Raw genomic sequence first — 25,970 nt, 5'->3', positions numbered from 1 at the left:
TCTGGGATAATGACTGGATTCATTTTATATGTCAATGTCCATGGCTGTTTTTGCTTTCCTATCAGAAACGCATGCTTGTGTGTTGTGGACATTCATTGCTGTTTCTTTCCTGCCTGTTGTCTTTTGTCACAGCATGACTTTGACATCCTTTTAAAAAAGGCTATATGCAACCCAAGAGGAGCTGTTGCTCAAAGGGGCCCTGTCCTTATCTAGCCAAGAGTTGGGCATGGGAAGCAATGCTCTCTGCCCCAGGACTAGGAATCCTGATCCTAGTGGAACAGTATGGTTAGCAGTGACTGATTCGTCCTGGTAACACCAGTACCCCTGAACAGCCTGATGGCCTGACTTTTTACCATTTCCTTTGATCTGTGAGCCAATACTTTAAATATATATATATATATATGTATATATATATATGTATGCGTATATGCATATAATTTTATTTATTTTTATTTTTTAATACATGTTTTTTGAGACAGAGTCTCGCTCTGTCATCCAGGCTGGAGTGCGATGGCATGATCTCGGCTCACTGCAACCTCCGCCTGCCAGGTTCAAGCAATTCTCCTGCCTCAGCCTCCCAAGTCACTGGATTACAGGTGCACACCACCATGCCAGGCTAATTTTTTATATTTTTAGTAGAGACGGGGTTTCACCATGCTGGCCAGGCTTATCTCTAACTCCTGACCTTGTGATCCGCCTGCCTCGACCTCCCAAAGTGCTGGGATTACAGGTGGGAGTCACCGCGTCCAGCTATATATATATAATTTTAAAAGTTATAATCAGTCTCTGATGATCACAGCCAAAGCAATCCTCATTCATACATTAATCTTTGGGATATATTTACTTTTTTTGAAACAGCCTTATCAGAAAGTTCTACCTGTTCATGACAGCAGAGTACCTCATCTATCCAACAGAGTTTGTTGATCTAATATGTCTGTTATAGAAACTTCTCTAACAATTTTTGAGATGACAGTTTTTAAAACATGTTTTCCACGTCTAATACAATAGATGGGTTCTGAAAAACTAGTGAGGAGTGAGATTTCATAAATTGACTTTACTAAGGGCAGTTGCCAGTCTGAAAAAAAAACAAAAAACCAATGTTGACATCCAATGTTGAATCATTTTGAATGCTAATCATCCATGTGTTTTATACATTTAAAATGTGATGACTTTAGCTTTTTGTTTTCCAAGAGGGTAACATTCTCGTATTTTCAATTAAGTACTAATTCATGTTTGAAACAAATTAATATATAATCTTGGTGGCAATATTACATCTTTAGGCAGTGTTTTCTGTATCATAAGCATTAAACCATCATAGCAATGGGAACTTTTCAATTCTATTTTTCTTACTGTGTTCTTATCTGCACACTGGACATCTGTCTCATGTGGGAAAATTCCAAATTCACTTATAGTTTTATTCCTGACTTTCTGAGCTTCAGATTCACATTCTCAACTTTTTGCAGGAAATATTCACTAGATTGTTCTAAAGGCGGATACAGCTCCATGTGATATCCTCAAACCAAATTATTTATCTTACAGAGCAGTATCAAGAATATCATTTGCTACATTATAAATCACCTCTTTGATGGTCCAAGGTAGAATTCTCTTCCTGTTTTCAGTTCAGAGAAGAAATGAACTTTTCCTGAGTCACTGACTTGCTCTGTTCTCACGGACCCTGTGGCTTTTCCAGAGTTGTGATTATTAATACAAAGACTCTTCAAGCCAAAATCATGGCCTCTCTGGCTCATTTGTGGCTTCCTCTTACTTTTCTATCCTTATTTTTCTGTGGCTTCATTGTTTTCTTTCTTTTAAAAATTTTATCTTGTTATTTTACCTTACTGTATAGTATGCATTTTTTGAAGTGTCTGTAAATCTTTTTTTCCACTAGACAGAAAAAACTAAACACTTGGATCTGTGCCTTTTCTCCACCTGACTTTTTCTGCTTTTTAAAATTAGTCTCTTTGTTAAAGACATCTTTAAACTGCCTACCTCTGAGGCTTAAAACCTGGAGTTATTTAAAGTGCTCTCTATCCCCCATTCTCTCTATCCCCAGCCAGTGTCTGGTTGTCCTGTCCTCAGAAATTGTTCATTTGTGCTTCCGTAATATCTCTTGCAAACTGGAGGAAAAAAGTGGAAAGGTGGTCATCTGTCTGGAAAATTAGGGGACAGAATTTGAAGAAGTGTAATGATCTTTTAGTAAAAGCAGCTGCTTTACCCCCAATCTGTTCAGAGGTGTTGATATCCATCTAAAGCCAACTACTAGGATTACTATTATAAGAGGTCAAAGCAAGGACCTGGGAAACCACAGAGTGTTCTGCCCTGCAGTTTGTTTGTGGGGCCTGAGAGTATGTCATTCCTGATGTCATTCCCTGAATTCCTTTGGGGGTTGTGGTGGTAGGGAGGTGGCTGTGCGGATTGGTATCCTTTACCTTCTTACTATGAGTATGGTACCTGGAGTAATTAATTCTTCATTGCCAGTCATCTGTATGACTAAAATTATTGTACAATTGACTTTTTGCCTTTAGACCAGTGATCCTCAAACTGAAGCATGCATCCAAATTCCCTGAAGGACTTGTGAAAACACAGATTTCCGGGCCACACTTCCAGAGTTTCTGATTCAGGGCGTCTGGGGTAAGGCTCAAGGATGTGGATTTCTGGCATGGTCCTAGACGCTGCCGCTGCCCTGGGGACCACACTTTGAGAACCATTCTCTAGACCGTTCCCTTCTCCGTGCTGTACACTGCTCCCATGGTATAGTTCTTGGAGGGGAGCTACTTTTCTCAAAAGTGTTCATTGTCCCTTCATCGTTTATTGAATTTTCACATGTCAAATGGCCTGCCTTGTATTCAAAACCCTGAGTGATCTAAATGCAACTTGTCATTTTCATTTCCTGGTATTTCTCAGACTCTTCAAGTCAAAATTGTGGCTTGAAGTCTTGTAATAGTTCTTCCTTTCCTAATCTCCGCTTATAGATGATCCATGTATCCTCTAGGGCTCTACTCAAATGACATTTACTTCATGAAGCCTTGCCTGACATTCCCAGTTGCCCACGGAAGGTCACCCCTTTTTTAATCTCTTATAGTGCTTTCAGCATTAGGCTTTAATTATTATTGTAGTTGTCTTGTCTCTTCTACTGAATTAAACAAACTCCAAAACCAGAAGAAGGAACCTCATTCCTTTTATATGGAAGATCTTTAAATTCACTTGACTAGCTACTGTAGAGAGGTTTTGGGGTGTGGAATAGAGAATGAAAGTTATTATAAAACATTTGTAGAGTTTTCCTGAGATCACATTTTGGTGGTAAAAATCATTATTCACTGTCAGTAATGCAAGTGAAATATTTTACAAAACATATAATAAGCAATTAAGGCTTAAAGACCCCAAATCATCTCATCGTACCATGAGATTTCAACTGAATAGTAATTTTTGTCTCATCTTATTGCCAAAGTTTATTAAATATTATGACCAGTTTATGGACCAAATTATATAGATGAAAGTCTATCATAGGAGTACACCCTACACTTGCCAATTTATAAATAATAAGATGTTCTCTTTATATGCGGACAAGTGAATAACTATATTAAAATAGCCTGGCCACAAAACACTGTTTCTGCTGTATTAATCTTTGCTGTATGTATAAGGGGGTTCTCTATTATATCAAATACTTTTAGAAAATTCTAGATTAAACTATGTGAAATCCTATAGAAGACTCCTCAGAGTCCATATGTGCTAATATGTTTTAGGAATCTTTAGAAGGGGACATATCATATTTATCATTTTTTCAAAGTTCTTTTTTTGTTCTAATTACTTTATTTTACTTTTTTTTTTTTCTTTTTGAGATATGAGGTCTTGCTGTGTTGTCCAGACTGGTCTCAAATTCCTCGCCTCAAGTGATCCTCTCACCTTGGCTTCCCAAAGTGCTGGAATTACAGGTGTGAACTACTGCACCCAGCCTATTTTATTTTATTTTAATTTGCAGAAAAGCTCATCATGAAAACTCCCCTTAAATCACATTTTGGGAAGCTAGGTGCAAAACTGTGGTTGTTTGGAAAAGAGGCAATTGCCATTGCAGTGACCTGAAACTGGTAGCACTGAGCCTTAGATGTGCTCATGCCTTCACCCGTGATGAAAATGCAGCCCATGGTAACAACGCTGAGCACACAGTTAGTGGATTTCTTTTGCAGTTTCTCTGGCTCTTCTAAGTCACTGGGCAAGAGTTTTGTTGAGGATGGGCCAGGGAGGTTGCTGGACAAAAGACCCAGTTGGTTATTTCATTTGACTGCAATGAGCTCTTGCTGCCAGTGCAGGATTCTCCTCAACCTCATTGCCTGAGCTGGGTCCAGATCCTTGACAGATCTCCAGCAAGATGTCTCCTTTCAAAAGTCTTTCCGCAAGATACTGTGTTCAGATGTGTTGATATCGATTTAAAGCCAACTACTAAGATTACTATTATAAGAGGTTAAAGCAAGGACCTGGGAAACCACAGAGTGTTCTGCCCTGCAGTTTGTTTGTGGGGCCTGAGAGTATGTGTTCCTGATGTCATTCCCTGAATTCCTTTGGGGGTTGTGGTGGTAGGGAGGTGGTTGTGTGGATTGGTATTAATACAGTAATGCATGTCCCTAGCTAGCCTTTTTTTTACTATTTTTCTGGATTATCTGCTCTAAAGCTTATCTCCTTCTATCTCTTTTCTTTTTTTTTTTTTTTTTTTTTGAGGCTGAGACTTGCTTTGTTGCCAGGCTGGAATACAGAGGCGCGATCTGGGCTCACTGCAACCTGCGCCTCCCAGGTTCAAGTGATTCCCGTCTCAGCCTCTCGAGTAGCTGGGACTACAGGTGTGCACCACCACACCTGGCTAATTTTGTGTATTGTAGTAGAGATGGGGTTTTACCATGTTGATCAGGATGGTCCCAATCTGACCTCGTGATCCACCTGCCTCGGCCTCCCAAAGTGCTGGTAATACAGGCATAAGCCACATGCCTGGCCCTTTTTCTCTCTTTTCTGACTGTTAAAGAGAAAAGAAATGCTTTTGCATACTTTGTGAACCTTTGATTAAGAGGGCAGTAGCAAATTCTAATCTCTTTGATCTCTTTACCTTTAACCAATCTTTTTTGGCAGCATTTTCTGCATCTGGTAGAGTCTTCTCCCTTTTAAATCTGCAGATTGAGTATCCCTTATCCAAAATACTTGGGACCAGAAGTATTTCAGACTTCTGTTTTTTCAGAGTCTGAATACTTGCATATGTATAATGTGACAGCTTGGGGAAGGAATCCATGTCTAAATACAAAATCTTTCCTGTATACCTTATACACATAGCCTGACAGTAATTTTGTAGAACATTTTAAATAATTTTGTGCATGAAACAAAGTTTTCACTGCATTTTGACTGTAACCTGTCACATGAGGTGACGTGTGGAATCAGTCCCTGTGGCATCAATGTTGGCATTCAAAAAGCTTCAGAGTTTGGAGAATTTTGGATTTTGCATTTTTGTTTTTTTGAGATGGAGTCTTGCTCTGTCACCCAGGCTGGGGTGCAGTGGCACGGTCTCAGGTCACTACAACCTCTGTTTCTCCGGTTCAAGCCATTCTCCTGTCTCAGCCTCCCAAGTAGCTGGGATTACTGGTGTGTAATCCCAAGGTGTGTTATCCTTGGCTAAATTTTGTATTTTTAGTAGAGATGGGGTTTCACCATGTTGGCCAGGCTGGTCTTGAACTCCTGACCTCAAGTGATCTACCCATGTTGGCTTTTCAAAGTGCTAGGATTACAGATGTGAGCACCATGCCTGGCTTGGATTTTGGATTTTCAAATTAGGGACACGCAACTTGTACCAAGGTCCTGTTTGATGTTGGCTTGCTTCTAGTTTGGATCTGGGAATTAATTTTACCATTGTCTTAAAATAAAATGGGTGTAGTAAAATATTTTTGAACTATTTGTTGTCAAATTACCCAGAAATGATATCTCTTTCCAGGAATATTGTCTCACAACTTTGTGAATTTATTATCCTGTATCCCTTTACCATTACTGTACTAGACTCAGAGGTTTTCTCTCTGAATCCTACAATCAGTGTCCACGTGACCACTGTGATGTATCTGTTTAGGCCAAGGAGCATTTACTAACGTTTTATAATTATTTCTTTTGACTTAGACATGTGGTCCTCATTCATCCATGTTGTAATTTCTTTAATCTTTTTTGGGGGGCACACACACTGTCTTACTGACTGATATTTGAAGCCCTAGGCCTTAAATGTCCATAGTGAACACTTTGTTCCACTTAGATGAAAAATGACCAAACACTCTTGAGCTCTGCGTGTAAATCCATGTCCTAGCCATACTCTGAGTTTTAAAATCTCTCAACTGGGGATTAAAAATTCCACCAGATTCTCATTTTCCTTTCAGATTTTTGTAAGGTTCATATGACCTAGTAAATGTGACCCTACCTTGAGATCTCATAACCTTTTCTCCAATATTCTTGGTCTCACTTAGCCTTTATTCTTTGGTCCCTACCTTGGGGACCTAACTTAGCAGCTTGAGAAACTAATTTCAAAGTAGACCTGTCTCCTGCTCCGTTTCCTAACAATGATAAAATGGTGGATGTGCATCAAAATGATGGAAGATTTTTCTTTTCGTAACTGGAAACAACAGTGAACCTGTCAAAGTGTGGGTAACGTGTCATTGTCTTCATGACGTACCGATGGAAGGAGGAGATGCCAGAGACAAGCACAGTAACCCCCGCTCCCTGTGGGCTCTGTGGCGTGGGAAGAGCAGCATCTGCTGCTGTCCCGGAACACACGTTCACCACTGCCGTCGAGGAAGGCCAAAGAAGCCACCGGGGAAAACCAACCCATCCCGGGGGCGCTGCAGGCTCACCCCTTCCTCGCTGCTTCTGCCTTGGAGTGAGAGGCGGAGAAATTCTCCTCTGTCTACAGCTCTTCTAAGAACAACACAACGTGATGTTCCAGGGAAGCTACATTTGCATCTTTCCTAAGCAAGCCTCCTTCTTGCTCTGTTTTCTCCGAGATTATCCTCTGCTTCTGCTGAAGGAGAAGGTGATAGATACTAACCAGGGCCCTTCCTGAGTAAGACGTGTTCTCTGAAACCCCCCAAACCAAAAACCAAGGTTCTCTTGTGGAGAAGCTTCTGGGAACTTGCTGGGGGCAGATGAGGTCCTTCAAAGCTTAAATCAGTGAAGAGGTGAGACACCTGTTCTCTAGAAACTCGGGTCATAGCCAACCCTCTGAGATATTCTTCCCTCTGCTGATGTCATGTGGTGTGGAAACCCTCTTGTCGCGGCTGCAAACAATCCTAAAGAAAGTCAGCCTCATCTGGGGAGGGGGTGCAGTGGGGGAGAATGGGGGGAATGTCCCTGGCCAGGAGGCCGGAGGTGCCCCAGGAAGCTGTTTCCTCTGAATAGTTAAATGGCTGCCTCTCAACTTGCACAATGTCACATTGAATTTGAAACAGGGAACTTTTTATATTTTTCCCCTGATTGTGCTGGCACCTGGCAGATGCCTATTTACCACAGGCATCAATACACATAGTAATCAAAGGAAATCAGAGGCACAGATTAGCAACAGCTGCAAGTCATTAGTGACAGACACGGGAAAGCACAATTCTGCACCCAACTTTGAAATAACCAATATGAGTATTTCAGAGCACGAGGGTTACCGCAGGGCACTCGCTAACATGAGAGCAGCCAAACAATAGCTGGGCTTGTCTCTCCAGAGAGCACTCTTCTCAAAGGCAGCACCACACACTCCGTATTATAAACCAATCAATCATATGATATTGGTCCACGGAGCAATAGCCCTTTGCAGAGTCCATGTGCTGATCTGATCTTCTGACCAAAGGTTGTTGAACTGAGAAATAACCTCTGGCTGGTGGAAAACTTTGTTATTGCCTATCATAATTTTAGTGGTGGGAGTTTGAGTGTATTTCTGATGACCTAATTATATGATTGACCTAGTTGGAAAGGGACATATAGAGGGGAAAAACAAGACATTCCCCTTTTGAATTTAATCTCATTTTCCCCCCACATTTCTATTTGAAAATCAGCTATGATTGATAGCCATTCTCTTGGTAGTTACATATTTTCATTGGCAACACTAACCTTAGCCTACTCCAAAAAATACTATTCAATTTTTAGCTTTTCCCTAATCAATTCATTCAGTGCCTCAGTGGAATACAAGTTGGTCATTTAAAAATTTCTAGCTGTTGCCTGGTATGTCCCAAAACAAATTTAGCCAGCATGGGTTTCTATTTTAGATCATCTCTGGAAATGCAGATTTACTGTACAACCGGGTATTGGCTTAGAGACAAACAGACACAGTGAGCTGCTGTCTGATTAGCAGGACTGGGCGAAATTTAGCATTACATATATACGGCAAGAATTGGACCATTGCACCATAGGTTGTAAAGTAAATTGTTCTCAATGCCACATGTGGGCTCTTCTTGTACTTGATGTTAAGTTTGCATTATTTTGTTGTTGTAGAAATTTCTCCTTTTCCCTGCTCTCCCTACCCAAAAATTATCTTCTGGAGGTTTTTCTAAAAATTCTTATAAGTAAGTTGTTTTGGAGATTAGGATAAGAAGGGAGAAAATGCTGCCTTTTATCTGGTACAGAGCCAGCCATTAAATATCAGCTTTTTAACAGGCAAAAAGCTATTATTTTAGAAGAAAGCTGCCAGAGAACATGGATCTCATAGGACATCTGCCACATCATAGGCATTCAGATGCATGTTGTAATAGTCATAGATACTGTTTCTTTCAACTTTCAAGGCGACAGATTATTTTACGCTTGACTAAATACCATCATCTCTTAGTTTAGTGAGGTTTGATTTCTTCAGGTCATTTAGTAAGAAAGAAAAGGTATGGTATTCATTCATAATTTTATTTACTAATTAAGTTGGCACGTATTTTCAGAATGTCTGCTATGTCTCAGGGAATGTTTTAGGCACTGTGGGTGCAGTACCTTTTTTTTGGTTTGTTTCTTTTTTGAGACAGTGCCTTGCTTTGTTGCCCAGGCTGGAGTGCAGTGGCTTAATCTCGGCTCACTGCTACATTTGCCTCCTGGGCTCAAGTGATTCTTGTGCCTGAGCCTCCCAAGTAGCTGGGACTATAGGTGTGCACCGCCATGCTCAGCTAATTTTTTGTATTTTTTTTTTTTTTTACTAGATATGGGGTTTTGCCATGTTGGCCAGGCTGGTCTATAACTCTGGACCTCAAGTGATCCACCCACTGTGGCCTCCGAAAGTGCTATAGAAGCAAAGTTAATGAATAATTTGGTTATAATGTGCTCAACTGTTAGTTAGGATATAGGCAACTTACATATGAGGTGATAGTTTGACTACAATTGTTCATTGCTTAAATCTTCTTTCCCACCCTCCTTTCCTCCCTCCTTCCCTCCTTCTCTCCCTTCTTCTATCCCTGCTTTCTCTCCCTCCCTCCCTCCCTCCCTTTCTTTGCCTCTCCTCTCTCCTTCTTCGTTTTCCTCCTCCTCCTCTTTCCTTTTTTCTCCTTTATTGGCACTTTGTGATTTAGGCCTCAGAGGGACAGGGACAAGCATTGTTGGTTACACAGGATTATTTAATTAAATAAAATACACAGTTTTGAGAATCTTTATAGTTAGAACAAAGCTTCTATAACAAAGCCCCAACTTTCAGTGACAACACAGTAGAAGTTTATTCCTTGCTCATATAACTGTCTAATGAGTGTGTCTCCTGCTGAAGGAGGCTTTTGTCCATGCAGTAACTGAAGGTCTTGGATTTCTTCCGCCTTGTGGCCTTTCTAGGACTTGCAATCCTCTACTTCCCCTTGGTGCAGAGGGAAACAGAGGGTGGAAAAGGCACAGCCATTCTTAAACAACTTGGCCCCAAAGAGGCAAGCATCTCTTCTGTTCGTATTCTGTGGAAGAGCTGCCCAGATGGCCCTACCTAGATGACAGGGGGTTTGGGAAATTCTTAGTCTTGTGCTGAACAGACCCTTTAAGATGGTGATTCTGAGCCACGGAAGCAGAGGACAGGTTCAAATGGAACAATTATGAGTCATACATGATGCGAATTTCTGGAGGAAAAAAATAGGCAAATCATCATCCTTTAGGGGGTGAGAACCACATAAAGATACTTAAGCAAACATGATATTCAAGTACTAAATTAAGCCATATGTAAGCACAGACATAGGAACAAATAATACACTCAGAAATGAACTCAGAAGAGAGGTCGTTGAAGGAAAGCAGAAAGGAGGAAAGAGAGAGTGTCCTACCTGAGCAAAGGCATGAAGCTCAGAAGATGTCTGATGTGACTAGAGACTGGTGAGTTTCTTGATGTGTCAGGTAACCAAAAATTTGGGAGTAAATGGGAATAGAATAGAGAGGGCCTTTTGGGCTACCCATTGTGCAGGAAGAACTAGATTGAAATGAGAATGTGTACTGTGAGCCTGAGGCTACAAACACAGGTCTTCTGACCCCACTCCTTTTTTTGGATATTTCATTTCATATGTGGGAAGATACTGATTTGTAAAACTCGAAAAGTCACGTGTGACTTTTTACAATCAAAGGTATTTGGTTTCTCTCTGTACGTTCTCACTTCTAAGTGGGAGCTGAACAGTGAGAACACATGGACACAAGGAGAATGGCACACACTGGGGCCTATCTGGAGGGTGTTGCGGGGAAGGGAGAGCATCAGGAAAAATAGCTAATGCGTGCAGGGCTTAATAGCTAGGTGATGGGTTGATAGGTGCCACAAAACACCGTGGCACACATTTACCGATGTAACAAACCTGCACACCCTGTACTTGTATCCTGGAACTTAAAAAAAACAAAAAGGTATTTGGTTTCTAAGAACAAAAATATATTCCTGGCAGCCATGTTATTTACTGGGTAACAATGTGACATCTTATAAAAGAGGCATGCTTTCCTTTTTCTTGAGATGGTCTCAAGCTAGTTAGCCAACATGAGCACTCTTACTTATACTAATTTATTTTATTTTATTTTTAGAAACAGAGTCTTGCTCTGTCACTCAGGCTGGAGTGCAGTGGTGCAATCATAGCTCACTGCAGCCTTGCCCTCCTGGGCTCAGGCAGTCCTTCTGCCTCAGCCTCCCGAGTAGCTGGGACTGTGGGCATGTACCTTCATGCTCAGCTAAATTTCAGTCCCTGGCCTCAAGTGATTCTCCTGCCTCAGATTCCCAAAGTATTGGGATTATAGGCATGAACCACCACACTGGCCTATAGTCACTTTTATATAAAGAAAAATCAGCATAGTGAAGTAAATTTATATGCTTTATTTATTAACCTGAGAAATATTTAATGAACATCTATTAAAAATTGAGAGTCCATCTGGGCTTTGGGGTGGAGATGAGAGGGAGATACAAATATGAGTAAATGGAGGTTTTTGTCTACAACTGATAGAGAAGAACGCCGGTGTATATAAATAATTCCTAATACCATAAGGAGTGTTTTTCTTATGTTTCATAAGAAGGAGTTAATAGAAGGGGAAAAAAATTATTGCTGGAGAAAATCAGGAAAGGCTTAATGGAGGAGGTACCCTGGGAATTGGGTCTGAACTTCTGGTGGAAAGATGTTCTTTCAGAAAGAGAGGCTAGAACTGAGGTACAGAGATGCATACATACAGGAGGGAGGGTTTGCGGGTCAGGAGTCGGGGCTGCATACACGGGGCAGGAGGAGGAGGGAGGAGAGGGAAGGGCTGTCTGGAATATTGACATTGGGACCAGACTGTGTAAGGTCTTGAACACATGGTTAGGAAGCTTGGATCTAAAATGGGAAAGGTCTCCCTTCAAGCTTTCAGGCAGAGAAGGCATTACTCAGATTTTATTGGCAAGGATCTGAAGCTTAGAGAAGTCACCAGAGATAGGTCCAAGGTTACCTGGCCAGTCACAGCGTGAGGAAGAAGTGGTTCATTATGAAATTAATGGAGTTTATGATGCCGGTCACAGAGAAGGTTTGAGGACAAAGGCCAGAGAACGCGAGCCCTTGGCTTTGTACAAGGACAGCACATTTTTTCCCAGTGTAAGTCAGCCAAGTGTGAACACATTTAGGGCTCTTTGAGAAAAGAGATGCCCCCCTCTGCATTACCCCAACACAGAGCTTTGGCTTCTGATTTTTGTTTGTTGTGTTTTTCTTCTGCAAATGCAGGTCCAATTATCCTTACTACTTTGAGCATCAGAGAGAGTTATATGGGTTAGAAGGACTGCTTATAAAATATAAACACAAGTGATGACTATCAGAAAAAACCTTTTGAGAGAATGAGGAGGCAAAATTTACTATAGCTTGAAATGGATAAGTGCTGTCCAACTGGCACTTTATTTTTTTAAGCTGAAAAATATAGAATAGGAAATGCTGGAAGATTTCCTTTTTAGAACTTGGTAAAAATTGTAGCAGATGAACATTAGGCAAAATCAAGGGGGGATTTTGCTCACATATGAAAGTTTATAAGAAATCTAGTTGAGTCTGGTTTCAGTATTTGCTGAAGTTTGTGGCTGTGTCAACAAAGATGGGTTAAAGTAAGCATATTTTAGATCCTAAACAGAGCAGCCTCATAGTCTGGAATAGAGAGTAGCTTTAAAATGCTTTAAAATGGGTTTCCTTTTCTTCCCTTCCAGCTGTGCCTAGAGCTAGGGGAAGATAAACGGGCATGTTCTTTGTTACATAGCAACGTCGATGTTGCTATCTGCAGTACACCAGGCTAGGGGAGTGCATAAGAGCACTAAGCCCTTTCAATCAGTTGTAGTGGAGTTGAGGAAAATAGATTGGGAGAAGCTGTGTAACTGTTCAATATGGCATATTATTTAATACCCGAAACATTTTAGCCACATTTTCCAAAATAGAACTGACAGCCTTATTGGTGAAACTGGACCAATAACATGGTGCAGTCGTTGAAGTTCCCTCACTGACATTTGCCCCTGAATCTTTTGGTCTGACTTGGCTACTGATATTTTTCTAATACTCTGAATATTTTAAATAGCATGGAGAAGGGCATTAATATCCATGAACTTCTCCATGTTACCTTTGTGCCTTTTTGATTTTTCTTATCACTCCTTACCCTGATAAGAACAGTCTTTATGTTACGTATTTGACTGGTCTTCTGAGCACCTAGGACCTTTGATAACTCAATATCCCTTTGTTATATATCTGTTTTCTTCCTGATGCAAATTACATTTTCTAACGACTAGAGAAGAATTTTCATCTGCTCTTTATAAAGTACTCTGCATTTATTTTGTGCTCAACAATTATTGTAATATAAATTGTTTATGAGCTGAAATCTAATGCTGAAGTTTTCTTGAAATGTTTTATGTTTGTTGTCTTCTTCATTCTTATGATTTGAATTAGTGGAATTTTGTAAACAAAATTTCGGATCCGCTAAGAACAAAGCCTATGTTTTCAAAGCAAAGGATTTTTAAATAGTCTTCATAGTAGGAAAACTTATTAGTATTAAAATAAAAGTTAATTTCACAGAGACAATTCTGGGAAGACGATGGTATAGGAAGCATCAGGAATCTGTCCCCATCCATACAACAACTGCCCCGGCAGAATCTGTCTGATGTAACTATTTTGGAACTCTGGAGTATTTTAAAGGCTTGCAACTTCCAAGAGAAGGCATGGATAGTAAATTGTGGTTAATTTCAGCCAATTTTATCTCTTAGCACAGTAGCAGCTACCCATCCCGCACACCCAGCCCCATGGCAGGCAGCCAAGCACTAGTCCCTGAAGGAGCTTGTACACAGCTTATAGGAGCCAGGGTTGGAAAGAGGACACTGTCCTCCAAAATCAGGGATTTGTGCTCTGATTTCTGATTGCTGCTTCTGATCACATAGGTGCAGATTAATAGACAATACCATTGTCATTAAACCTTCCCGCATTGTTGCAAGCCTCTCCCTCACCAGCTGAAATGACTTCACAATGCTTTTCTTCCCTTTTCATTTTTTTTTCTTTTCCCCTTTTGGCACCAGACTCTAAAGAATAAGACACTTGAAAGTAACTATATATACAGGGGAAGTTTAGAAAGTGACCATTCATACTTAGGGAAAGGTACAAGCTCAGAAAAGACCCGAGACCTGAGAAGACTAAATTTACACCTCAGGCTGACCCTTGGCACAGAGACAGCCTATAACAATGCAAATAAAACCTAAAATAAGAACAGCCAGTAAACCCTGTGAAAGAGGGGTCATCTGATTTCCAGAGGTACCACATTAATTGGATTCAAATGTCCAGTTTTCAACAAAAAGCAAAAGGCATGTAAAGGAATAGGAACATACTTCTCACTCAAAGGAAAAAAAAAAAAACAACAACCAATGGAAGCTGTCCCTGAACTAGAGCTAATGGTGGATCTACTAGACAAAAACTTAAAAGTTTCAAGATCTTTAAAGATGCTCAAAGAACTGAAGGAAGACATGGAGAAAGTAAAACAACAACGGTAACAACAACAAGAAAAATAATGTCTGAGCAAAATGAAAATATAAATAAAGAGAGAGAAAATATAAAAAGAAACCAGTAAATTCTGGAGCTGGAAAAAATAACTGAAATAAAAAATTCACTAGAGGGATTCAATGGCAGATTTGAGCAGGCAGAAGAAAGAATCAGCAAAACTGAAGAAGGGACAAATGAAATGATGTGTATCAGAAAAGGAAAGATAAAAGAAAAGTGGGCAGAGCACAGGAAGTGTGAGACACCCTTAAGTGGACCAGCATACACATGAAAGTCTCAGAAGGAGAAGAGAGAAAGAAAGGGGAAGAGAGAATATTTGAAGAAATAATGGTCAAAAACTTCCCAAATTTGGTGAAAGCTATGAACATAAATATCCAAGAAGTTCAACAAACTTCAAGTAGGGTGAATTCAAAGAGACCCACACTGAGATACATCTTTAAAAAAATCTCTTACTTTAGGTTTGGGGGTACATGTAAAGCTTTGTTACATAGCTAAACATGTCTCATGGGGGTTTGTTGTACAGATTATTTCATTGCTCAAATATCAAGCCCACTACTCAATGGTTATCTTGTCTGCTCCTTTCACTCATCCCACCCTCAAGCAGACCCCAGTGTCTGTTGTTTCTGTCTTTGTGTTCATAAGTTCTTAACATTTAGCTCCTACTTATAAGTGAGAACATGCAGTATTTGGTTTTATGTTCCTGTGTGAGCCTGCGAAGGATAACATTCTCCAGCTTCATCTGAGTTCCCACAAAATACATGATCTTATTTTTTCTATATGACTGCATATTGTTCCATGGTATATATACACCACATTTTCTTTATCCATTCTGTCATTGATGGGCATTTAGGTTGACTATACATCTTTGCTATTGTGAACAGTGCTGCAGTGAACATTCATGTGCATGTGTCTTTGTGGTAGAATGTTTTACATATATTTCTCTGGATACATACTCAGTAATGGGATTGCTGGGTTGAATGGTAGTTCTGCTTTTAGCTCTTCGAGGAATTACCATTAATGTTGGCCCCATGTATGTCTTCTTTTGAGAAGTGTCGATTTTCTCCCATTCTGTAGGTTGTCTGTTTACTCTGTTGATGGCTTTTCTTTCTTTCTTTTTTTTTTTTTTTTTTTTTTTTGCTGTGAAGAAGCTCTTAAGTTTAATTAGATCCCACTTACCAATTTTTGCTTTTGTTGTAATTACTTTTGGTGTCTTTGTCATGAAATCTTTGCCCATTCCTATGCATCTGACAAAGGTCTAATATCCAGCATCTATAAGAACTTAAATTTACAGGAGAAAAAAAAACCCATTAAAAAATGGGCAAAGGACATGAATAGACACTTCTCAAAAGAAGATGTACATGGAGCCAACACACATACTTTAAAAAGTTCAGTGTTGCTGATTGTGAAAGAGATGCAAATCAAAACCACAATGAGATGCCGTCTCACACCAGTCAAAATGGCTATTATTAAAAGGTCAAAAAATAACAGATGCAGGTGAGGTTTCAGAAAAAAGGGAACACTTGCACACTGCTGATGGAGGTGTAAATTCAACCATTGTGGAAAGCAGTATGGCAAATAACATATTAATGCAGCAAATCTTCATCACTCACAAATTCCATGTCTGCAAGTTCCCTTGCTCCCTAATATTTATTTATAACCTCCCCCACAAAAAAAATCAATACATGGTCATTCACAGAAAGGCAGAGGCAAAAAATCAAAGTCATCTGACATGAATGTGCCCAGCTGAGGAAGAACAAGGTAACACTGTGCTTTCTGTTTTTAGTTCTGATACTGAAAAGACGTATGCTTTTTGTGGTCTATTTAGTGCACCTTTTCCACATTTTTGTGCTTTTTTCTTGGTGATTTTGCTATATAAAACGGCCCCCAACCATAGCACTGAAGTGCTGTCTACTTTCTCTAAGCACAAGAGGGCTGTGATGTGCTCACAGAAAAAAATGTCTGTTAGATAAGCTTCATTCTGGCATGAGTTATTGTGCTGTTGGCTGTGAGTTCAATGTCCATGAATCAACAATATATATTAAATAAGTCATCTTTAAACAGAAATGCACAAGGTTATTTGTCGATTAATTGATGAAAATGTTGTGACCAGAGGTTTAAAGGAACCTCATTTCCTTTGCCCACTTTAGCATTTCTTACAGGGCAGGTCTAGTGGTAATAAACTCCATCAACTTTTGTTTATCTGGAAGTGTCTTAATTTCTCCTTCATTTTTGTAGGACAATATTGCTGGATAAATGATTCTCATTTTTCATTTTTACGCTTTGAATACATCAGCTCTCTGTGTTTTGGCCTTTAAAGTTTCTAATCAGGAATATGCTGATAATCTTGTTATTGTTCCCCTGTTTGTGATGAGTCACTTCCCTTGCTGCTTTCAAGATTCTTTTTTTTGCCTTTGTCTTTCAAAAGTTTAGTTAAAATGTGTCTCAGATGCATAGTTTCACCCTGTATTTACCCTGAGAGCACAGGTTCAGTATTCATTATTCACTAATTCAGTATTCCTGGTGACTTTACAGAACATATAACTAGTTATGTTCTATATGGTCTCATAAAGTAGTTGTAATGCTTAAATAAGAAAATATACTTATTCAGTAATATTTAACAATTATTTTTAAATGTTTATCACAACACCTGGCTCTGTGCAAACATTGTGGACATATCTGTGAGGTAAACTAGACAAAGTCCTTCCCCGCACATAGGGCAGAGATAGAGAAGCACTTGGAAAATGTTAAAGGTCTAAAAAATATATTAGCTTTTTTTCTAATTTTTTGTATTGTAGTAAAATACATTTATCAAAGTTATTGTCTGAATCATTTTTAAAAGGACAGTTCAGTGGTATTAAGTATGTTCATATTGTTCTACAACTATCACCACCATCCATCTTCAGATCTCTTTTTATCTTGTAAAATGGAAACTCTGAACCCATTAAGCATTAACTCCCCATTTCTCCCCTGCCTCAGCCCTAGGTCACCACCATTCTACTTTCCGTTTCTATGATTTTGACTACTCTAAATTCCCTATACTAATTAAATCATACAGCATTTGTCTTTTTGTGACTGGAAAATTTCAGTTAGCATAGGTCAAAATTTCCTTCCTTCTTAAGGTTGATGGATAAGAGGGCACTTTTTTGTGTCATTTTGCTCTTTGTTTTCTACATGCCTTATAGGTTTTTTAAAAACCTTCATTTCCTGCATTATTATTTTTTGTGTTTAGTTGATTTTTGTAGTGAAAATTTTTTATTTATTTTTTATTTGAGACAGAGTTTCGCTCTTGTTACCCAGGCTGGAGTGCAATGGTGCAATCTCAGCTCACCTCCGTGTCCTGGGTTCAGGCAATTCTCCTGCCTCAGCCTCCTGAGTAGCTGGGATTACAGGCATGCGCCACCATGCCCAGCTGATTTTTTGTATTTTTAGTAGAGACTGGATTTCACCATGTTGACCAGGATGGTCTCGATCTCTTGACCTCGTGATCCACCCGCCTCGGCCTCCCAAAGTGCTGGGATTATAGGCGTGAGCCACCACGCCCGGCCTAGTGAAAATTTTTATAGTTTCATTTCCTTCTTCACATAATATTCTATTTTCTTTGTATTTAGTGTGCTGAAGTTGTACATTCTAATTTGGATTCATACCAACTTAACTTCAATAACATAAAAACCCTACTCATTTACATCTCTGTCCACTCTCCTTTCAATTTTTCATGTCACACAATTACGTCTTTATACATTATGTGTCAGAAACATAAACTAACAATTTTTAATGCATTAACTTCTTAAAGACAAAATGTGGAAGTACAAACTAAACTAATAATACTACTAGCTTTTAGACTAATGATTGCTGTTTAAAATGTATTAGTCTTTTACATCATGGAGAAAACAAAAAGCAGAGTTACAAACCGTTGTTACAGTAACACCAGCTTTTAGAATTGCCCCATCTTTACCTCTACTGAGATTTTTATTTCTTCATATGGCTTCAAGTTACTGTCTAATGTCCTTCAAAAGCATCTTGGGGTTACTCTGGGTTGTTTTGGTGCCTTTGTCTTCTATAGATGCCAGCTAAGTCAGGGTGCTCAGCCCTAAGTACAAAACCCAAATTGGTTAGATTAAGACTTTTATTTTTTTCATTTTTTTCTAGCTTTATTGAGGTATGATTAACAAATAAAAGTTATATGTATTTATGGCATACAACATGATGTTTTGATATATGCATATATCCTAAAATGATTACTGTAATCCAGCTCATTCATATATCCATCAGCTCACACTGTTGCCCTTTTCGGTGTGTATGTGGTGAGAACATTTAAGATCTACTTTCTTAGCAAATTATAAGTATACCATACAGTCTTATTAATGATAGTCAGTGTGTACAATTTTAGTTTTAGATCCATAACACCAAGATGGCAAAACACAGCTGCGTAGTCTAATGTTGGGAATGAGAAGGCAATAACTGTTTCTTATGGAATATTAATTTTATGATAATCCACATACTTTTCAAAAACATTTCCAAATTGTATTCTGTAGGACATTAGTATTCCATGAGATCTTAAAAGATACACTGTGAAAAAAAAGGTGTTTAAGGCGAAGAGAGTTTGGCAAACATTGGGTTAAATTAAGTTAAGCAGTTTTCTTTGATGCAGGTTTATTGGAACCACTAATGCGCTTGTATGTGTGTGCACTCTCTCAGAGCATGTAATTGTGGGACACCCAGAAATATCTCTTGTTCTGCAGATCACAGTTTGGAAAATGCTGTTGTGTACAAAATTCCAGGGAAAGTGAGAGAAGAGAGAGTTAAAATCTTCATTCTGCTGAGATGGCAAAGTTAAATGAGATTGTGTTATGTTCCCTACCTTACGTACTGGAGAATCCTAGCATGTGAAACTACATTTCTGGCAGCAATTCTCTTTATGGAGACACGAATGTCTCTCTGCAGTGTACAGTGGGCAAATCCAGTGAATCTCTTTCCTGAACCTAGGGGGTGCTCTGGGGGCTGCAGGAAGGATTTCCTCTACAACCAAGAGTCAAGCAAGGGTTCTTAGAAGTATGGGGCTTGTAGTGAGTTGAATGGTGGTCACCCTTCACCCCAAATTATATGTCTAACCAAAACCTGTGAATGTAACCTTATTTGAAAATAGGGTCTATGCAGATGTATTTAAGTTATGGATCTGAGATGAGATCATCTTGATCTTCTTGAAACCAAGAAGAGGAAAGCTGTTCTACATGCAGATCTTCTAACATAAGAAAGAGGTTATCTAGATGGACACTTTATAAAACAAAAGGGAGAGGGGATTTGAAACATAAGAGTGTGTGAGGATAGAGGCAGAGATGGAAATTATGCAGCTACAAACCAAGGAGCTCCTGGAGCCACCAGAAAGTGGAAGAGGCAAGGAATGGATTCTCCTCGAGAGCCTTTAGAGAGAGGATGGTCCTGGTACGGTAGGAGAATTGAAGGAAAGGTGAACGTGGACTGTCTGGAGGGCAAGGCCTCCATGGAGGTGGGAAGGATGCTCTACTGCATGGTAAAGGATTAGAATAGGGCACCTCTGGAAGAGTACTCTGGCAAAGAAATAAAAAATTTCCCTTGCCTTGGAGAAATCAGTTGAGGGTCTTGGGAATGGGTTCAGGGTGAAGTCAGCATGAAGCACATTGGTCTCTGATTGCTGCTGAGTCCCACATCTTTCAGGACAGCAGAGCACTCCCAGGTCACTGCAATGTGAGTTTCAGAAAAATGCACACTAGTCAAAAGACATTCCATATATTCAGCCATTGCAAATGAAGCAGAAAAAAGTTGCTAACAAAAAAGCGTGTTACTATTTCTGCCTTCTAGGAGAATGGCATAATATATTTTTTCCAAGGTAATGATTCTATGGCTTTGAAATAGCACTGATGGGACTTTTGATCGAGAAAAACAAAACTTCCTGGGCATGTTGAGGATGAGTCAGGATGAGACAGGGATACTATTTTACTGCTTTGAATAATAAAGGAAAAAAGATAGAGGCGGCTAAGGTCTGTGAATGGAAAGGGAAGTGGGGTGTGAGGAGGATGGAGTAAGAGTGAGAGGTCGTAAGAACATGGAGGGAGACTGTTCGATCAATGGAGGAATATGGTCCTGGGAGATTCCTTGTATTCAAGAATAGCCAATACATGTCTACCTTTAACTGGTATTGGAAGAAAGTTGTTTCCTGCTCTGTATTGTAAATACTCTCTATTACCCTCAAGATGTCAGTAAAATTCTACACACAGCAATCTTGTGTTAGAGATGCTTTTGGAATTACAGAAAAACCCTGCTATCAAGTGGTGGGGAAGTGGATGGCAAGAGGATGTCTGTCATAGAAACTGGGGATAGAGGGGCTGGCAATGGCAGAGATGCAGGTGGAGTGGACTGATTCAGGGGAGAGGCAGACCTGAGGGAGGGGCTGTGGCCTGGGAGCTTGATCTAGGTATTAAAAAGAGGACTCATCACAGAAGAATGGGGATCATTCATACTGAGGGTATGTGGGCTTCTAAGTAAAGTTAGATGTGCTCAGGACTGGGGTTTTGGTGGGTAGGGTTTGGGTGTGCTTAACTGAGGCAGATTTGCGAGCTTATTTTACAAACCGCTGAGTTCATTGCTATATGTGCTCAACTTAACACTTTGGTAAAGCACCTGCCCTATATTTAGAATATTCTCACGAGGCTGTGTGTGCCTGTGTTTGGAGGGTGCATATTAAGGATGGAGAAAGTGGAAGGTAACTATTCCAATTAGAAAATGCCCTGAAACACATGCTTTGTGGAAAACTACGCAAGAAGACTGATCCTGGTGGAGCAGAACTATGATCTCAATTGAACAAGGAACATAGAGAAATGGAAAGGCAGAGTGACAAAGGTATTGATTCAGTGGGAGCCATTGAAGATGACTGCAGAAGGAACAGAAAGTTATAACCCAGGAATATCCCATTCAGTATTGTATCTGAAGTCATTTTGAGAAGAGAAAAGTGACTGGTTTGAATCTACTTCATCAAAACTAATCAAAGTGGTAATTGATGTTATTATGTGTGTTCAGTCTGCCATATTGCCATAATTATTATTCTTATTTGTTATTCTTCTTAGCCATAAAGGTTTTAAATATCCAGTAAAAGGTAAGGGAGAAATATCATCCAAGGCTGAGGTTTCATTTCACCCAAGGCTGTCAAATTTGTGTGAGCGTAAGTTAACACAAAGTTAAATATTACTGTTTTAGTGATTATAGTGATATGCTGAACAAGGGCTACTTTGGGGAAAAGAGAGCCTGCTTGTGTATAGAGTGCTTCACTATGTCTTCCCACATGATTAGATTGATGTCTGGGTTTACTATTCCTTCTGAGGCCTGAGAGAAGATTAGATCACTCATTCCCAACTGGTCATTTCTCTCTGTGGATGGGAGAATCAGTGCTAATTGATACTTTTTATATATTTAATTACACTTAATTACTTCTGTCTGGCTGCCCTGAAACCAATAGGAGGAAAACAGTGTTCTACATGCAAATTTTCTAACATAAACATTTCTTAACCTTATTTGCTTCAAGATTGGTCCAAATATAGGATCTTTAAGATAAAAGCTGTCTAAAGTGGTTTCTTCTCTGTATTTTGGTCCTGTCTCTGGAGTCCCTCTCTCTGGAAATCATTTCTGAGATTTCTGTGATAGGGAATTTGCTCATTTCCTACTTCCCTGGCACCCAACTCTTCTGTATTAGGTCTTAATATATTTATTTCCTAGTCTTTTTGTTAGCATGCCAAAATAAATCCATAACCTTTGGATCTATCTTTCTCCCTTTGAACCATCAGACACAGTATTTTGGTCACAGTGCTCTTCACGATGGCTTTGAGAATATCACCCCCCTTTCAAAAGAAAAATGCTTTCTGTTTTTGTTTTTCTGGATGAAATTTCCTACCTGGTCCCAGCATGCTGCTGCCCGTTTCCTGCTCTTCCCTATGTGCCAGTCAAGCTGTTTTATTTGACCTCCCCTGATATCCTGCATTTTATCCATCTGGAATGTACTCTTTCACTCCTCTTTGTCTCTTTGAATCCTAGCACCTCTCAAGGGACAGATCCTACCTCTCCTGCTCTGCCTCCCCTGACCACTCCAAGTCTGATGAGACTTTTGCTTTCTTTAACATCCTAGGAGTTTATTGTCAAGTACATTGATTTGGTAATCTCGAGAGTCAACCTAGGGAATTCAATAGAAAGGAGGCCTTGGGAAAAAACTTCCAGTAAAAACTCTCTGCTACTTACAGATATAAAGAGTTCAGGTATGCTTATTAATCTTCATTGATTCTCCGTTTTTTTTTTTATTGCTAAAATGGAGAAAAACTACTCTGTCTACTCTTCTTACTTATCATGAGGATTATGAAATGTCATGTATATGTAAAAGTCCTTGTAATCTGGAAAGGCCTGTACAAGTGTAAATTATGATATCTGCTGTTAGAGATCTGTTATTGAACCGGCTCACTATCAAAACCTTCCTTTATTATTTAATGTCTCCCATATCTATGTTTAATCAGTATAACCCAGCCAGGGTGCAAATATAGTGACACCACATAATATTTTTCTAATTAATTGCTTGACTGGCTACTCTCTCCCCACCCCACCACCATGCCTACCAGGATTAACAGGAAGTCTGTTACCTCCCTCTTGGAATTCTCCAATGCCCACCTTCTCCAGTTGTTTAACAACTAAAGGTTTACTCAGGTCCCAAAGGCAAGTCTTGTTTTTAAAAGAAAGGCAGAGAAAGGACTAGAAGTTCCAGTGAGTCCAGTGTTGAACATTGGTTTCTCCCAGCTTGGTAGACACTTCTGCATTCAGAAATAATTCTCTTGGCTGGACATGGTGACTCATGCCTGTAATCCCAGCACTTTGAAAGGCTGAGGCAAGAGGATCACTTGAGGTCAGGAGTTCGAGACCAGCCTGACCAACATGGCAAAACCCCATCTCTACTAAAAACACAAAACTTAGCTTGGGGTGGTGGTATTCACCTGTAATCCCATCTACTTGGGAGGCTGAGGCAGGAAAATCACTTGAACTGGGAGGCGGAGATTGCAGTGAGCCGAGATCGCATCACTGCACTCTAGCCTGGGTGACAGAGCAAGACTGTCTCAACAAACAAACAAAAAACAGAAAAGAAATAATCCTCTTTCAGGCCCCGATGCCTATATAGACTGTGGGTCTCCCAGTATGGCAGCATGGCATTCTGCCAGTGTCTCTGATAGCCAGGATGGTGACAGCTCAATCTCCCTTCAAGAGAACATGCTGCAGGGAGCAGGTCTGACTGAGGGCTTCCACTCCCTTATGGATAGATGTGGGAGTAGGAGGTGGTAGCCAGAATCAGGACATCTCTGCCTAATACAGGTACTTCTAGCAGGCAACCTTGACTCAGATGTTTCCCATGGCCCTGGCCGAGACTTCCTCACAGCTGCTGTGTGCTCTGGGGCTCTTCCCACCTGACACACCTGCCTCCCGCTCTCCTTTCACAGTGTCTGTCCTGTAGCATGGTCTGAAGACTCTCCACATCTTCTTTTTTTGCCCTCTCCTTTTTATTCTACAGGGGCGTTTCCCCTGAGAAATCTCTTCCATCTCAAATCCTGCCTTGGTATCTATTTTTAGGAAAATCTGAAATGACACAGAAGGGTCTCCAGCCTCACTCCATACTCACCAGAACTCTTAGCCCCTTGTTTTGACAAGAGGCTTTGTGCCCCCTCTTCCTGGGAGAGCTCCTCTCTGGGACTCCCACTTCTTGTCAGTGGACCTTGGGAATGGCTACTCTGGTTGTTCCTCACAGATGTTCCAACTGTGAATCTCAGGGAGCTTGGGTTGAATTTCCCAAGGAATCCTCAGAAGACTTCAAGTTTGTCTCTGCAGATGGTCAACCCCATGCACAGAGCTGAGCAACGTGGCGAGAGACATCTTTTGTGTCTATCTGCAGTACATAGGTCTTGTTATATGCTCTTTCCAGAGCAAGGGAGTGCCCATGACTCTGGCATTTTAAAATTCAAGGCAGAAGCATTTAAATTACTTTTTCTAAAACTGAACAAATGAAACAAAACCGAAAAACAAAAAGCTGCCCCAGGTGACTTGCTATTTCCACCCTTAGATTTAATGGAGGCTCACATGGTTTTAGACATCCTTCGGTCAGCATCCTTTTCATATATTTTGTCTTCACCATATTGTAAGCTTCTTGAGAACTGCTTTTTGGGTTTTAGATTGTTCATTTGTAAAACTGAGGGCTAGATTACATTTAAAGATCCCTTTCAGTTGTGCGATTTCCAGGGAAGATATGATATTAGAGATGGGCTAGTAAATGATTTTCTTCTTTTAGATACTGTGTTTATTCTGTTTGATAATCTGCCTTACACACAGCATTTTCAAGTTTACTCACATACATTGCATTGCTCAGTCCACATACCTGCCTTGTGAAATGAAAGAGTAAAGCTAGAAACTTGAGACTTGTTGAAGTTAAAGACAAGCCCAAGATCCTGGAGGAGGGTCTGGTTTGGTGCCTGTTGTCTGACTGATCCTCTAATCGACATGCCTTATGATTTTTTTTTCACTTCCTGTCCTATACCTATAAACACAGCACCCTTCATAAAGCACCTTTATATTTATTTTATTCTCAACCATCTGTACTTGGAGGCAAGGGACAAATAAAGGTATTACAGATTCAAATGCCTGAAAGAGTCAGACAGGATAAGATAGTGAAGCAGGGTCAGGTTCCTGCAACAAGAGGGCAGGGGTCTATGGCCAACTGAAGAACACAGGTTCTGTCTAAAAGGGACAGTCCCTGTTCAGCCCTACCCCTTTGTTGACACTAAGGAATGCTGGCGCAAGGTTGCCAAATTTTAGTGTTTCTGGAAAGCTGGAAATATATATATCTTGATGTGAGATACACATTTTACGATATCAAAATAATTTTAATTTTTGATATTTTTTTTGTTTAGTTTTTAATTTTAAAGATAGGGTCTTGCTGCATTGCCCAGGCTGGAGTGCAGTGGCATAATCATAGCTCACTGTAGCTTGGATTTCCTTGGCATACGTGATCCTCCTGCCTCAGCCTCCTGAGCAGCTAGGACCACAGACAAGCACCACCACATCTGACTAATGTTTCTATCTTTTGCAAAGACAAGGTCTTGCTATGTTTCCCAGGATGATATCAAACACCTGGCCTCAGGTGATTCTCCCACCTCAGCCTCACAAAGTATTGAGATTACAGACATGAGCCACTGTACCTGGATAAAATAATTTTAAAAAGATTTAAAACCCTGTGAGGCTCAAACACACACACAAATATAGATGGTATTTGGTTCCATAGATATCCATCTTAGAGACTACTGCTTTGGAAGTATGAACTATGTTTAACTGACTTGGGAGGGTGAGGCAGGAGGATTGTTTGAGCCTAGGAATTCAGGACCAGCCTGGACAATATAGGTAGGCGTTGTCTCTACAAAAAATAAATTAGCCAGACATGGCGGTGTGCACCATGGTCCCAGCTACTTGGGAAGCTAAGCTGGGAGGATTGCT

The 25,970-nt window shown here is 40.0% G+C and overlaps 1 long non-coding RNA gene across 1 annotated transcript; it reads left to right on the top strand.

The window, feature by feature from the left end:
* The first annotated feature begins 469 nt into the window (after positions 1 to 469).
* On the top strand, positions 470 to 23,338 carry LOC116529827. Its single transcript, XR_004259691.1, has 3 exons — positions 470 to 480; positions 7,037 to 7,042; positions 19,743 to 23,338. It is a non-coding gene; the product is annotated as an uncharacterized LOC116529827 (long non-coding RNA).
* Positions 23,339 to 25,970: the final 2,632 nt, after the last annotated feature.

This window comes from Sapajus apella, unplaced genomic scaffold (genome assembly GCF_009761245.1).
Source record: "Sapajus apella isolate SASKATOON/1434 unplaced genomic scaffold, GSC_monkey_1.0 scaffold63, whole genome shotgun sequence".
Lineage (NCBI taxonomy): Eukaryota > Metazoa > Chordata > Mammalia > Primates > Cebidae > Sapajus > Sapajus apella.
The sequence above is the reverse complement of the archived record's forward strand: the minus strand, read 5'-3'. Positions and strand labels throughout refer to the sequence as shown.